At 38.0% G+C, this 14,394-nt stretch overlaps 1 protein-coding gene across 4 annotated transcripts in view; it reads right to left on the reverse strand.

Moving 5' to 3' along the window:
• The window catches only part of LOC150108239 (uncharacterized), an 86,960-nt gene that overhangs the window by 54,137 nt on the left and 18,429 nt on the right, over positions 1-14,394 (reverse strand). For all 4 annotated transcript variants that reach the window (XM_090415693.1, XM_090415692.1, XM_090415691.1 and 1 more), the window contains exon 2: positions 11,173-11,249. The gene's annotated coding sequence lies outside the window, so the exon portion shown is untranslated. The remainder of the gene's footprint in view (positions 1-11,172; positions 11,250-14,394) is intronic.

Raw genomic sequence — 14,394 nt, forward strand, 5'->3', positions numbered from 1 at the left:
CCTCCCCATGGAGAAGAAACCCTGGCGCCCATATCTGGGCACAGTAGTATAGATGGGGTCTTATCAAGGCTCGATACAGAGGAACAATAACCTGTTTGTCTCTGCTCGTTAAAGTGTTTTTCAGCAACCAAGTGATTTGATGAGCTGATTTTGCCACTTTTGCAGTGTGTCCCCCCTAAACTTCGACTCCCTATCCACCAACACTCCCAAATCCCTGGCCTCCTCAATCTCCTGGAGTACAGTATCACTGATGTGATATACTGCTGCTAATTCTTTTCACCCCAAAATGCAAAAACCTTACATTTTTCCACATTAAATTGACATCCATTCTCCTTAGCCCAATCCTCCAAACTATACCAAATCATCCTGCAAAATTTTGACATCCTGAGACACTATTGCTCTACCTAACTTTGCATCATCCGCAAACAGATCCACAGTTCCTCTCAGATCCTTTCCTATATCGTTAATGAACAAGTTAAACAGTAGCTGTCCAAGCTCTCCACTCCTGAATAAACCATTTTCTGATATCTCTCCATGTTGCAGTTTACTGATTAGAATTCCAGGTGGTACCCTATCAAAGACTTTAGCAAGGTCCAGTAGAATCACTGTAAACCCGTTACCCTTATCCAGTTCAGCCGTCACTGTGTTATAGAACGTGAGCAAGTTACTGAGGCATGACCTACCCTTCACAAAACCATGCTGTTCCCCATAAAGTATCCCATTTTCATCTATCCAATCTTGTATTTTCCTCTTAACTATTTTCTCCAAGATCTTGACAACAATTTCTGATATGCTGATCGGCCGGTAATTTTCAACAGCAGTCTTGGAACCTCCTTTATGCAGTGGAACTATTTCCCCCTCTTTCCACCCCCTTGGAACTAACCCAGACCCGAGACTCAAATTAAACAAAATGGTTAAAGGCACTGACAATTCTTTAGCCACTTCTTGTACGACACGAGCTGGTATACCAATCCCACAGATGAGTTGACATAAAGGTTTTGTAATAGACTATTCACCTCCACTTCATTCACCACAATTCCCTTATAAGCTATTTGTTCTTCCATTTCTGCAATGTCACCACATGGATGATATACTCTTGCAAAGTGCTCACTAAGTAATTCTACTATATCAACTGATTCGGTTACCTCCCTACCATCGGCAGTCTTTAAAATCAATCTGCCATATACATTTTTTCTTTTACTTGCAACATATCAAAAAAACCGTTTGGGATTTCTCTTTAGCCTACATGGCTAATGTTCTTTCATAATCCGCTTTTGCTTTTCTTACCACACTTGTTACCCTTCTGGTCTGGGCTTTATACTGTTCATGTGCCTGCAGGTCACCTTTCTCTTTAATTTCTCTCCACAGTTGTTTCTTTTTTATCAGCTCAAGCTTAATGGTGTTATTCATCCATTTAATCCCTACTTGATTTATTATTCAGACTCTAGGTATACAGTCAGCTATTGCCTCCTGCAAAATCTTCTTAACCACCTCCCATGCACATCTAGCCCTTGCAGTTTTACATGCCATGGTACTGAACCAATCAAACTCCTAAGCTTCTCATACTTACCAGCCTGATAATTCCACACGTACCCTTTCTTAATTGTAAATTCCACAAGCCACCTCACAAGTCAAGACCCTATGATCACTCTCACCAATTGGTGGCAATGTGGTCATATTCGTTACAGCCAAAATCTCAGATGCAATTACTAGGTCAAGCACCCTCTGACCCCTAGTATTTTCCATTACATGCTGTCGCAGATAGTTATCCCTTAATAACCGCATAAACCCAATTCCTTCCTCCTGTGTGTCCCCCCCCCCCAATCAATGCTACCATAGTTGAAATCTCCCATAATAATTACCCTCCTTCTTCCACTCATTTCTTCTATTTGCTTATGCATACTATCTCCACCATCTTCTTCATCACCTGGTCTATAGCAGCACCCATTGTATATTTTGTTCTGCTAGTCTCAATCTCACACAAAATAGCCTAAAATGTGCTCTTTTCTCTATCCTGCAATTCAACTTCTATTCTCCTTGGCTGCAGCTCATCAGCTATCATCAATAATACTCCCTCCTCTCCATTTTATTCTCCCTGTCATTCCTGAACACACTATACCCTTCACATTCAATCCCACTAGCTATATCATCTTCAGTCAACCATGTTTCACTAATGCCAATAACCTGTGGTCTGAAAGTGCCAACCAAGGCCAAAAATTCTTCCTCCTTGTTCCTAATACTCCTAGCATTAGTATACATGAATTGCAGACCCCCTTTAGCCCCATCCCTACCATGATGCCTTATACTAACTATCCCATTCTGATTTGTTGTCCTTATTCACTCGGGCATATTATACTCATTCATACACTCAACTGCCTCCATAAGGTCTGCATATCTACTACTCGCCCCCTTTAACAAATCTAGTTTCCCTGATTCTGCACATCCACTTCATTCAAACACTTTTTCAAGTCTCCTTCCACTGAATCCATTCAAATGCAAACCATCCATCTTATATAGATCCTTCCTTCCTTGTATGGTAAGGAAAGCAAAACTAATTATGAGTGAAAGCTAGCTGATGAGACCAACAAAAAATCCTAAAGAGTTCTTTTGCTATGTTGCAAGTCAAAAGAGAAATGACTATGGAAGAATGACTTTAAAATATGCTGATGGTGGGAAGGCAAGAAAAGCAAACCAAACAGTTGAATTACTGAACATGCAGTTTGCAAGAGTGTACCATCTAGGTGGTGATAATACTATGCCAGATGTGATATTGACTGAATGAAGAACAGAGGTTGAAGAAATGGAGGTACACAGTATACTGCAGAACCTCAATGTGAACACAGCCATGATTAGATGTCATATCAGCTTATTTATTACAAGAATGTGGATGGGAATTATCATTTCCTCTGACCAAGCTACTTTTTAATTTAAACCTCATTACTAAGAAGTTGCCAATGGAATGGAAAGAAGACAAAATAGTTTACTGCATAAAGGAGGCTCTCAAGACATCATCATCATATTCCTGCCATGTACCCTCAAGGGGGTGTACAGGATATGATAGTACTACATGAAAAAAATTACATCATTACTAACTTCCTATCTACAATTTTCCTCCAAATCAGTCTGTTACTTATCAAGACTCCAACATTATCAGATCTTATATTTCTATCATCTAAGGCACTTTGTACCATATCAATCCACCTATATCTTGGTCTTCCTCTGGGTCGTTTTGCTGCCAACCTGGAAGAGAACACTTGTTTTGCTAATCTTTCTTCGCCCATTCTGTTTTAAGTGACCATACCACCTGAGATTAGCTCTGCTAACGCATTTGTGGATGCTGACAATGTCAAGTTCATTCCTAATATCCTCGTTTTTAATATGATATTGCCATTGATGCCATCTGTTCACACCTCTAATATTTCTCAGGACTCTCATATCTGCGGTCTCTAGTCTTTGATCAAGTGTTTTACTTCTGACCCAGCTCTCAGATTCATAAGTTAAAACTGGTTTGAACACTGTCTTATATACAGTAAATTTATTGTTTTCAGCATTTTCTCTCTTATTCCATATTAATTTATTCAACTGACTTCCCACTATATCAGCTTTGCTGATTCTGTTGTCTATTTCTATATTTAATTTACCATCTTCACTAAAAATCGTGCCTAAGTAGCTGAAATGTTTTACTTGTTCCACAGGTTCTCCATTCACAACACAGTTGACATTTTCAATGATTCTGCCTATTTTCATTGTCTTTGTCTTTTTATTGCTGACTTTCATACCATATCTATTACAACAGTTATTCAATTTAGTCAGAGAATCTTGCAGACTTGTAGTGGATTTATTTAGAAGTAGAACATCATCTGCATAAAGCAATGAGCTGATATTAACATCCCCAATTTTAATATCATGTTTAATACCACTTTCCTTCATAATGTGATCCATATAGATAATGAATAAGAGAAGAGATAATGTACATCCTTGTCTCACACCAGATTTAACATTAAACCATCTTCCTGTACTTCCTTCAATTCTAACTGCTGACTTACAACTCAAATAAAGACAAAGTATTGCTTGATATAATGCCCCACTGACACCATATGACTGTAGTGTATTGAATAGCTTCTCTCTTGGCACCTTGTCATATGCCTTTTCCAAATCGACAAAACTTAAATACAGATCTTTGTTATATTCCCATGCTTTCTCGACTATTTGTCGTAAAGTGAAGATCTGATCCTAACAGCCTCTATTTGGCCTGAATCCAGCTTTTCTTCCATAATTCTTCTCAACCGTTTCTCAAGTATACTTGCATAGATTTTGCCAGGAACACTTAGTAGGGAAATACCTCTGTAATTCTCACATTCAGTTTTATTTCCCTTTTTATATGTGGGTACTATTAGAGCTCTACTGCAATCATCGGGAATTCGTCCCTCTGTCAAGGCTTTCTGAACTATGCAGAGCAGCCACTGTAAGACTTTTATACCACCATATTTCAGCATTTCTGGTCGAATATCATCTACTCCTGCTACCTTTCCACATTTAAAGCCTTTGATGGCTTTTTCTACTTCAAGTATGGATATGTATTCCTGACTACATGCCTGGTCAGTGTTTTTTTACCACTGTACTGACATCATTATTTTTCATTTAGCAGTTTTTTGAAGTAATTACTCCATACTTCAAGGATATCTTTTTCTCCCATTTTCATGTCACCTTTATCATCTCTTACTCCTTTTACAACACTCTTTCCTCCATTCCTCCAATTCTAAGCTTCTTCAACGACCTACAGAGTATTTTGCCACTTGATATTTATTTTCTATATTCTTGCCAAAGTCCTCCCATGACTTTCTTTTAGCTAGTTTTACACACTGTTTAGCATTCTTGCATTTGTCTCTCTGTATTCTCTAAGAGCATGAGCTGACTTATTTGCCAGAAACTTTTGATATGCTTTCTTCTTTTCCTTCACTGCCTCTTTTAACTTCCTGTGTCCACCATGGAGTTCTAATTTTTCTATCCTTGTAGACAATTTCACCACATGCCTCTCTAGCTGAATCAATCAGGGCTTTCTTCAAGGCTTGCCACTGAATCTCCAAGGTTTGATTCCTGTTCTTAAACTCTTTCATTTTTTCTTCAATAATCTTTGTGTATTTCAGTCTACAGTTCACATCTGAGAGCTGCTCAACTTTTATTCGCTTTAAAACTTTCTTACATGTTATTCTTTTCAATATGAAATTCAATTTTATCCTGCTCAAGACTAAATAGTGATCACTTCCAATTTCAAATCCTCTGTACACTCTGGTGTCTTGCACCAGGGAGAAAACATCACTATCAACAATAACATAATCAATGAGACTTTTTTTATTCCTTGCCTCTTCTTTCCATGTGAATTTGTGCACGTTTTTATGTTGGAACATGGTGTTAGTAATAACCAGTCCATGTCTTGAGCAGAAATCCAACAGATATTTGCCATTATTATTAGCTTTGCTCTTTTCTCCAAATTTTCCCAAAATATTTTTGTATGTCTGACAATCATTTCCTACTCTGCTATTTAGATCCCCAACAAGGACCAACTTTTCCTTTTTCATTGTGTCAGTTGCTTTTTATAAAGCCTCAAAAAATTCCTCCACTTCTACCTTAGTAGAACCATAGGCACAAATAAATCTCATTGTCCAGTTCCCCATTCTCATATTTGCCCACATTACTCTACTTGAGACTGACTGCCATTCAAGAAGATTAGCCTCAAGACATTGGGCTTCAAGACAGAAGTAGCAAATTATAGGGCCACCAGTATCTCAGTAGCAATGGTTAAGGTATTGGAAAAATTGGTAAACGACAGAATTCAGGACTGGGTGGAAAGGGATGATACTTTATAAGGGGCAACATAGTTTTGTGAAGGATAGGTCTTGCCTTAATAATTTGCTTACTCTTTATAATAAAGTGACAATGGAGTTGGATAAGGGAATTGCTACTCAGTGATACTGCTGGACTTTGCAATGGCATTCGACAGAATTCCACATAGATCCCTGTTGCATAAATGAGAGGAAATGGGGATGAATATGAATTTGGTGACTTGGATTCAAGTGTGGTTGAGGGAGATATATCAAAAATTTGTTTACAGAGGAATTAAGGAATGGAGAAGGCAAATCCCTAGTGGTATACCACAGGGCTCAGTGCTTTGCTAGATTGTTATTTAATCTATACATCTATGATATAGGAAACGATGCATGCAAAACTGAGTAGAGCAATAGTAAACAAAAGTGATGAAAAGATTACTATTATCCAGGCCTCTATGGAGTTAAAAGACTCATCGTGGGAGGTCGTTTTTAGGAAACACGAAGTTTATCATACCACTCCTTGAACCCATCAATTGTTTCTGCTCCAACCCTCTCTCAGGCAATGCATTCCAAGGTTCAACCCTCCATGCAAAGAAACCACTCCTCACCCTCTTGCACACAGCCTCCTTTCGTATCTTCCAGGGATGGCACCTTGTCATCGCTCCTTCCTGCAGTTCCACCAAGCTTCAAAACAGAACCCTGTAACTGCCACTCAACAGTTTAAAAGTGTCGATCATATCACCTCTCCTTCTTCTATCCACCAAACTCTGCAGTTCATATTCCCTCAGTCAATCCTCATAACTCATATTGTACAGTCTTGAAACCATCTTTGTTATCTGCCTCTGCCCCTTTTCCGCAGTCAATTTATCCCCTTCAAATCCTGGGGATCAAATCTGAGAACAATAGTCTAAGTGTGGTCTGATCAGGGCCTTATACAACGGAATGATAACTCTTATCTCTGCAGATCAGTGTCCGTCTCAGTATTGCAGCAATCCTGAGTTACCCTCACCACCTTTGCAACATGCTCCCTGAATTTCAGTTTTCTATCAATCGTCACCCCAGATCCCTACCTTCTCCAGTACAGCTCCTCCAATCAAGTATGCATCCTCCCATCAATGGATCCCAAACCTCAAGACGTTACATTTTGCTGCATTGAACCGACATCACCATTCATTTGCCCATCTGTCTAGTTTATTCAAATCCTCCTGCAGGGCTGCCACATCTGCACTATTACTGATAACCCCTCCCAGCTTCACATCATCTGCAAACAACTGAATTTCCCCTTGCAATCCATTGACAATATATCATTGATATAAAGGTGAACAACACAGGTCCCAGTACTGATCCCTGTGGAACCCCACTTGTAACCTTCTGCTTCCTTGATATTGCCCAACCATACACAACTCTCTGATACCTATCACTCAGCCAATCCTGAATCCATTTGACCAATCTGACATGCAGACCCATGCGCTGCAACTTAAATATCAGCTTATCATGTGGCACCCTGTCAAATGCCTTCGCTAAGTATAAGAAAATGGCAGTATATGCCTTTCCCTCATGTAATGCGCTTGTAACTTTATCATAAAAGGCTAGCATATTACTAAAGCAAAAGCGCCCCTTAACAAATCCAAGTTGATTCTCACAGATAACATTACCCTCATCTGCACAGCACTGTATATAGTCCCTCACTAATTTCTCCAAAATCTTAACAACTACTGATGACACACAAACAGGCCTATAATTAGACACTTCCAGTCTGCTATTGACCTTATGCAACAGCACTATCTTACCTTCCTTCCATTCCCTGGGCCTTTCCCACAGCCAGTCAGGTCAACAGAGCTGTCAGTTCTTTAGCACATTCTCTCAAAACCCGTGGTGAAATACCATCCAGTCCAACAGCTTTATTGGTATCCAGAGTACTCAGTATTTGGAACACACTCTCCTCTTGCACCTCTAAACCTGCCCTATCCCTCAAGTATTAAAACCTCCTCCAGGATGAAATACTCCAATAAAGTGCTCATTGAACAACTCCACTATGTCCTCTGCACATCAGTCATGCTATTCCCATTTTTATCCCACAATGTCATTCTTCTACAATCATTTCTCCACCTATTGGCCACATAGCTAAAAAATTCCCTAGGATTTTCTTTGGATCTTAGTGCCAATTTCTTCTCATATTCCAGTTTTGCCTTCCTCACCATTCTGGTCACTCTCCTGGCCTGCAGCTTATATTCTTTGTGTAGCTGTCCTCCACCCCTCTCCTTATATATCTTCCATAATCTCTTTTTCAACTGTAGTTCCTGTTTGATATCATTTGTCATCCACTTTACATCAAATTGTGTCCGCTTCTTCACCCGTGGAATACAGCTTACTATTGCTATTAACAAATATTCTTTCACAATTTCCCAAGCACTAATGATATCCTGGCCTTCCAATTCTGCCCTCCATGGAGCTGTCCCTAGTTGATACCTAAGACTATTATAATCACCTGCCTTATAATTTCACATATGTTCCCTTTTCTTTGATACACCTGCATGTCTGTTTATCTTCCAAGTCAAAACCACATGGTCACTCTCTCCAACTGGTGGGAGAGATGTCATCTCACTTATTATCAGCTCTTCTGATGCTATGACCAAATCCAAAACTCTTGTTCCCTCTATTACATGCTGCCGAAGACATTTGTCCCTCAAGAATTCCAGAAATTCTATCCCCTTCTTACTTGCATTTTCCTCTTCCCAGCTTATACTGCTGTAGTTAAAATCTCCCACAGCAATATTTCTTCTTACACTTGCCAAGCTCAACTGCCTAAACATCCTCATCCTGATGATGAGGTCATCATCAGGATTCATGCGTATAAGGAACCAAGCTACATGCTTTTGCACTCTGTACTGGTAAATTAAATCTACGCTGTTAATTAATCTTTTTCTTAGATTGGCCTCTAGTGATAATTTAAAATAAAATAAAATAAAATAAAAGTTGAAAGAAAAAAATAAATAAATAAAATAAATAAAAAACTACAATAAACTCTGCTAAAGTCCTCATGTACTAAGATTCTTCTGGATTCGGAAAGTTTAGATTGTTATACTATGATTTTCTTCAGGCCTTGTACAGTTCAAATTGCTATGGAATATTAAGGGAAAAAAAAAAACACTTCACCAAGTCTTCTTGTATTGGGATTTTTCTTTGCCTTGTTCTGGTTGCTATAATGGTTGCAGATGGGTCCTTCACATTCTTGGAATGGTTAGGCCATCATTTTTGTTCAGATTTGGGTTATGTTTGAGCATTTCACATGTTCTTTGAATTTCCTCTCAAACCAGATTTTGGTGCGATGTAGGGCCTTAGTAGTTTTCCAATCAATTCTGTGGTATGCTTGGAGTGCATGGTCAGAAAGGATAGTTTTTCCTAAATGGAGGTATTTAATATGTCGTTTGTGTTCGTCCTTCCTAATTGGGATGGTTCACTCTGTTTTCCCTATATATGGTAGGTTACATGTGCAATACAATGCACATGTAACCCTACCATATTTGTGCACATTTTTATGTTGGAACATGGTGTTAGTAATAACCAGTCCATGTCCTGAGCAGAAATGCAACAGGTATTTGCCATTATTATTAGCTTTGCTCTTTTCTTCAAATTTTCCCCAAATATTTTTGTATGTCTGACAGTCATTTCCTACTCTGCTATTTATATCCCCAACAAGGACCAACTTTTCCTTTTTCATTGTGTCAATTGCTTTTTCTAAAGCCTCAAAAAATTCCTCCACTCCTACCTTAGTAGAACCATAGGCACAAATAAGTCTCATTGTCCAGTTCCCCATTCTCATATTTGCCCACATTACTCTACTCGAGACTGACTGCCATTCAAAAATATTAGCCTTGTATTTTGTGTTGAATACTATGGCTACTCCTTCTTTTCCTTGATTATCACGGCCTCAATATAACATTTTGTATTTATTGCTCAGAAAGGTCTCACCAGTTTTTGTCTTTTTTGTTTCAGTCCCGCTTATTATGTCAATCTGGTACTTATCTAATTCCTCAGCTAGCTCCATTTATTTGCCATTCAGGCTTCTTCTTATGTTAATAGTACCGATCTTTAACTCTAGTGATGTTGAGTTGGGATGTGTTTTCAGATTTGTTCCAGTAGCTGACTTTTCACTGTTTGCCCTGGTTCCCTGGCGAAAACAACAGGGGACTTGTTTAACTGGGCAATGCCCCAGCCGGCATGAAATTTTGTCATGTTGTACCATCATTTTTTATTATGAAAAGATTATGTAGGATGAGTTAAAGAGAATGATAGTATGGGCAAAGGTAAATGACTGCTAGTTTAATGTGGCCATGTGTAAGATGATGATGCATTCTGGGAAGAAGAGATCACAAACTGTGTACTCAGTACACAGTATTGAGTTGGGAATGATTGTGGGTAGGAAGTTGAAATTTAGAGGGCATATTGCAAAGGCAGTCAAAAACATAACAAGCAGGGATAGGGAAGTTATTGTTCTCCTTCATAAGGATTTAATAAGGCCATATCTGGACTCTGCATGCATATCTCACCCCCCTGGATTCCAAAGAGATGAAAAAGTGGTGGTAAAGGATCCAGAGGTGAGCAACAAAGATTGTGGAAGGCCTATGAAAGGCTCTTGATGAAAGTTTGCAGGCTTCAAAAACTAGCTGACAAGTGAAAAAGTGGAGATATGATAAAAGGATATAATTTATTAAAAGAGTTTTATAAGATTATGCTGAAGGCTTATCAATACTTGGCATGAAGGGAGAGAAATAAGGGGTCACACATGGAAATTGTGTAGGAGTGTGGTTAGCAAGGGTTAGGACTAGAATTTTTGTTTGGAGGGCAGTGAATGGGTTGTGAGTGCTTTGTCAGTGAATGAGTTTAAGGAAAAGTATGATAGATATTGTATGAGTAATGCCTATTGTGTTAATAATGGGTCTCCACTGATGAATCTTCTGACTCCATGGACTCCATGCCTGTATAACAATATAAATGTACATATTATTTATAGAAATGCATAAAACATTCATATTACAAACATAACTGTGATTGTGAGCATGCCAGTCTAAACTGACTGTATGGGATGTGTTGTGCACATAATGCACAGATGATCAGATTATCTATGTGGCTCATCATACCAACTCCTCATCACACCACAAGTTTCTCTAACTTACTGTGATGAGCATCGTGATCTATGAGTATAAGAATAAAAATCTTTATATAAGGGATCTTATATTCAAAAATCAACTACAATAAAATTAATATGCCAAGCATACAGTTTTTTTTAAAGTAAACTGCCTAGTATATTTTTATTGTTTTGCATTTCATTAAAAAAAATTACCTGATAGTGATTCATCTGAGGCACCTTCTTCCTTATCCACATATTTCTTAATGAAATAGCTTAAGTAGAGCTTTCTCCTGTGAAAAGCAAAAATATAGTTAGTTGTGTTGAATTTAATGAATTATTTAATCATAAGTCTTTAATTTAATTTAATCATAAGTATCTTTCTGAAGGAGATGTTCCACTTATTTTAAATACAATTGCCAAGATCTGCTTTATTCACCATCATCTCTATCTACTAAAAGGCTGTCAATATGCAAAATATAGCCACTTACAATCAAGTCAATCCCATGTGAGCTTGTTTCCAGAAACAGGTCTGGTATATTTGATGAGTACTGCCACCACAAAGGCATACCTTCCCTAGCTGGAAGATGTCTTTCATCATCCAGTGAAACATTACCTTGCTTATTGATGGCTTGAAGTGGTATACTGTCATGTTTGGTTATAAAGCAAGCAGTTTGTTTTTCCCCTCCCATCTCATATGCTGTGTAGACAACATCCTTCAAGGACACTGTAGGAAGCCACTCTCCCTCTATTGAAGAGTACAGCAATAAAATTGCCGCTGCAGCCTGCCACTAGATAGTACACAGAACCAAACCTGATAAACAAACCTGGAGGATTGCTGATCAGCTAGCAATAAATCCTTTAGCAAGAAACACTCATTCCATGCCACCTCTTTTCTGCCAGATAAAAATCAATATGTGGAATATCTACTATCAGGACCAGATGCCTTTTTTATGATTAAGATATTCAGGACACAAAACAAAGGGATCTGTCCTGATGGTATATATACCACCTATTGTGCTAAACACTTGTGAGAAATTAACATTTTTCCTATATCACCTCTTCAATCTTACCTACTTGACTGGCATCTACAGTATAGAAACAAGCCTACATTCAACCCATTCCAAAGAAATGTGATAAAAGTTAGCCAATAAACTACTAGTCAATTGCTCGTACCTCTGTTTTCTCAAAAACTATGGAGAAGGTTATCAACAACTAACTTAAACACAACTCATAGAGGCCTGCCAGCTAATTGATGACCAGCATTATGGATTCTACCAGTCTCAATTGATAGCAAATCTAGCATTCAGTACTTATGTCTACTCAAGCCATGGAAAGGTTTGGAGAAACTAACATGGTCGCCCTTGAGATTTCTAAGACACAACTAAAGAAATGCCTTTTGATATTTATGTCTACTCAAGCCATGGAAAGGTTTGGAGAAACTAACATGGTCGCCCTTGAGATTTCTAAGACACAACTAAAGAAATGCCTTTTGATTTGAAATAGTAGTTTGCTGAGGTCTACTCAGCAAACTACTATTGTACGGTCTGCCTTACCTTTCACACTGGATTGCCAGCTCACTCTCTGATTGTTCAATACATGCCATGATAGGTGGATTTTTCATCTCCTCAGATTTCCCCACCAATACAAGAGTACCACAGGACTCTGCACTTTCACTGACTTCAAATCCTATCCATCTGTGCTGATGACAATATGTTCCACTCTTCCTTCTCACTAGAACAAACCTTGTAGTGTCCAATCATTAGAAGCCTTAAGATCCTCCATAACTAATGCCTTAAATTCTGATCTACTCACTATTAAATGGGTTGAGATCTCACATCACCTCCCGTACTTTTAATAACACTCAGATATCAAACATGACCATCTTTGTCTTGGGATGACCTGCATACCCAAGCCTTTCCTGGCACAAACATATCTCAGCAAGAGCTTCCGTAGCAAACAAAACTATGTACTTTTCTGCACAAAGTACTTACTTTTCACCTTTTTTTTTTTTGCCTATACAAATACTAACACTATGAATTTCAAATCTGCCCAAACATGGAATACTCATCACACATTTAGGATAGTTACATCCAAAGCCACCTACCTAAATTGCTTTGATCTTCTCTTCAGCTTTAACTTATTAGTTCTAGGACTGAAAATTTGTTTTTAGAAATAGTGGCACTTATTTGTGTAACTCTTCAAGGCAATTGAAGTTTTATTGCATAATAGGAATGAAAAGCTTTCCATAGCACAATAAATATGAATAAGACTTGAAAATATGTAAGTTGATAGAAATAAAAGATACAGAGAGACTAATTTTGGAATATTTGTGGTGATTTAATAGGTAGTACAAGGGCTTACACAATACTGCAGCTTTTTTTACTCATGGAATAGTAAGGCAATGATAGAACTTTATGTCAAGAAGATATGATCTTCCCAAAACTATTTTAAAACCAGGAAGAAACAAAATAAAACACAAGCTGTTTGTTAACCTTAAGAAATATTTATTTTCTATTTCATATTAAATAAAAATATTAAATCACTGTGGAAAAACTACACTGCAGTACCTAAGCATGAGATTTTCAAAAATTTGAAAGCTAAGGAAAAATATATTTTTTGCTTGTTAAAAAATGTTTTAATTTTCTTGACCAAAAAGCTCTGGAATGACATTTAATGGGATTATATTGATCAAGTGCATATAATAAACAACTATGTTATACCAACTAGTTTCACCAACTAAGGCTGTTGGCATCTTCAGGGTACATAACTTGATGTAAGGCACTAAAAAGTAAAAAACGGTTACAAACTATAATCAACTGATTCCAATTATATTAAACAAAAAACAGAGCGCGTACAATACATGCATTGAGCGTGCACAATCTCACTTGTTGTTACTTAGGAACGTTCTATAGTTGGCACTGTAATTCAGTTCTGGCGAGTTGAGATTGTGCACGCTCAATGCATGTATTGTACGCGCGAGATGTAATTCAAGCCACACAAGCAGGGTGTGGCTTGAATTACATCGCCCAAACTTCAAGGAGCCTTGAAATTAAGCAAAAGGAACACATAGGTGACGTCAATAATAACAGAGAAGAAAAATCGGGGTTGGCTTTTTATTTCTCAAGAACGAACCATACCATAGAGTGGGATAGAAGCACAATTCCTTACATGGAAGAGAACTTCCACTCCTGAATTTTTAAAGAGGCCATAACAGTTGCCCGCTGTATACAAAACCTTAACAGGAACCAAGGACTAATCTTACCCGTGATCTGGAAGACCCTTATTAGATCTCTCAACTTGCCAGAACTGAATTACAGTGCCAACTATGAACGTTCCTAAATAACAACAAATGAGATCATGCGCGCTCTATGAATGTATTGTACGCACTCTGTTCTTTGTTTAATATAATTGGAATTGGTTGATTGTAGTTTGTAA

Source organism: Typopeltis vanoorti, chromosome 3 (assembly GCF_054136105.1).
Source record: "Typopeltis vanoorti isolate ZY-2024b chromosome 3, IOZ_Tvanoo_1.0, whole genome shotgun sequence".
NCBI classification, from domain to species: domain Eukaryota; kingdom Metazoa; phylum Arthropoda; class Arachnida; order Uropygi; family Thelyphonidae; genus Typopeltis; species Typopeltis vanoorti.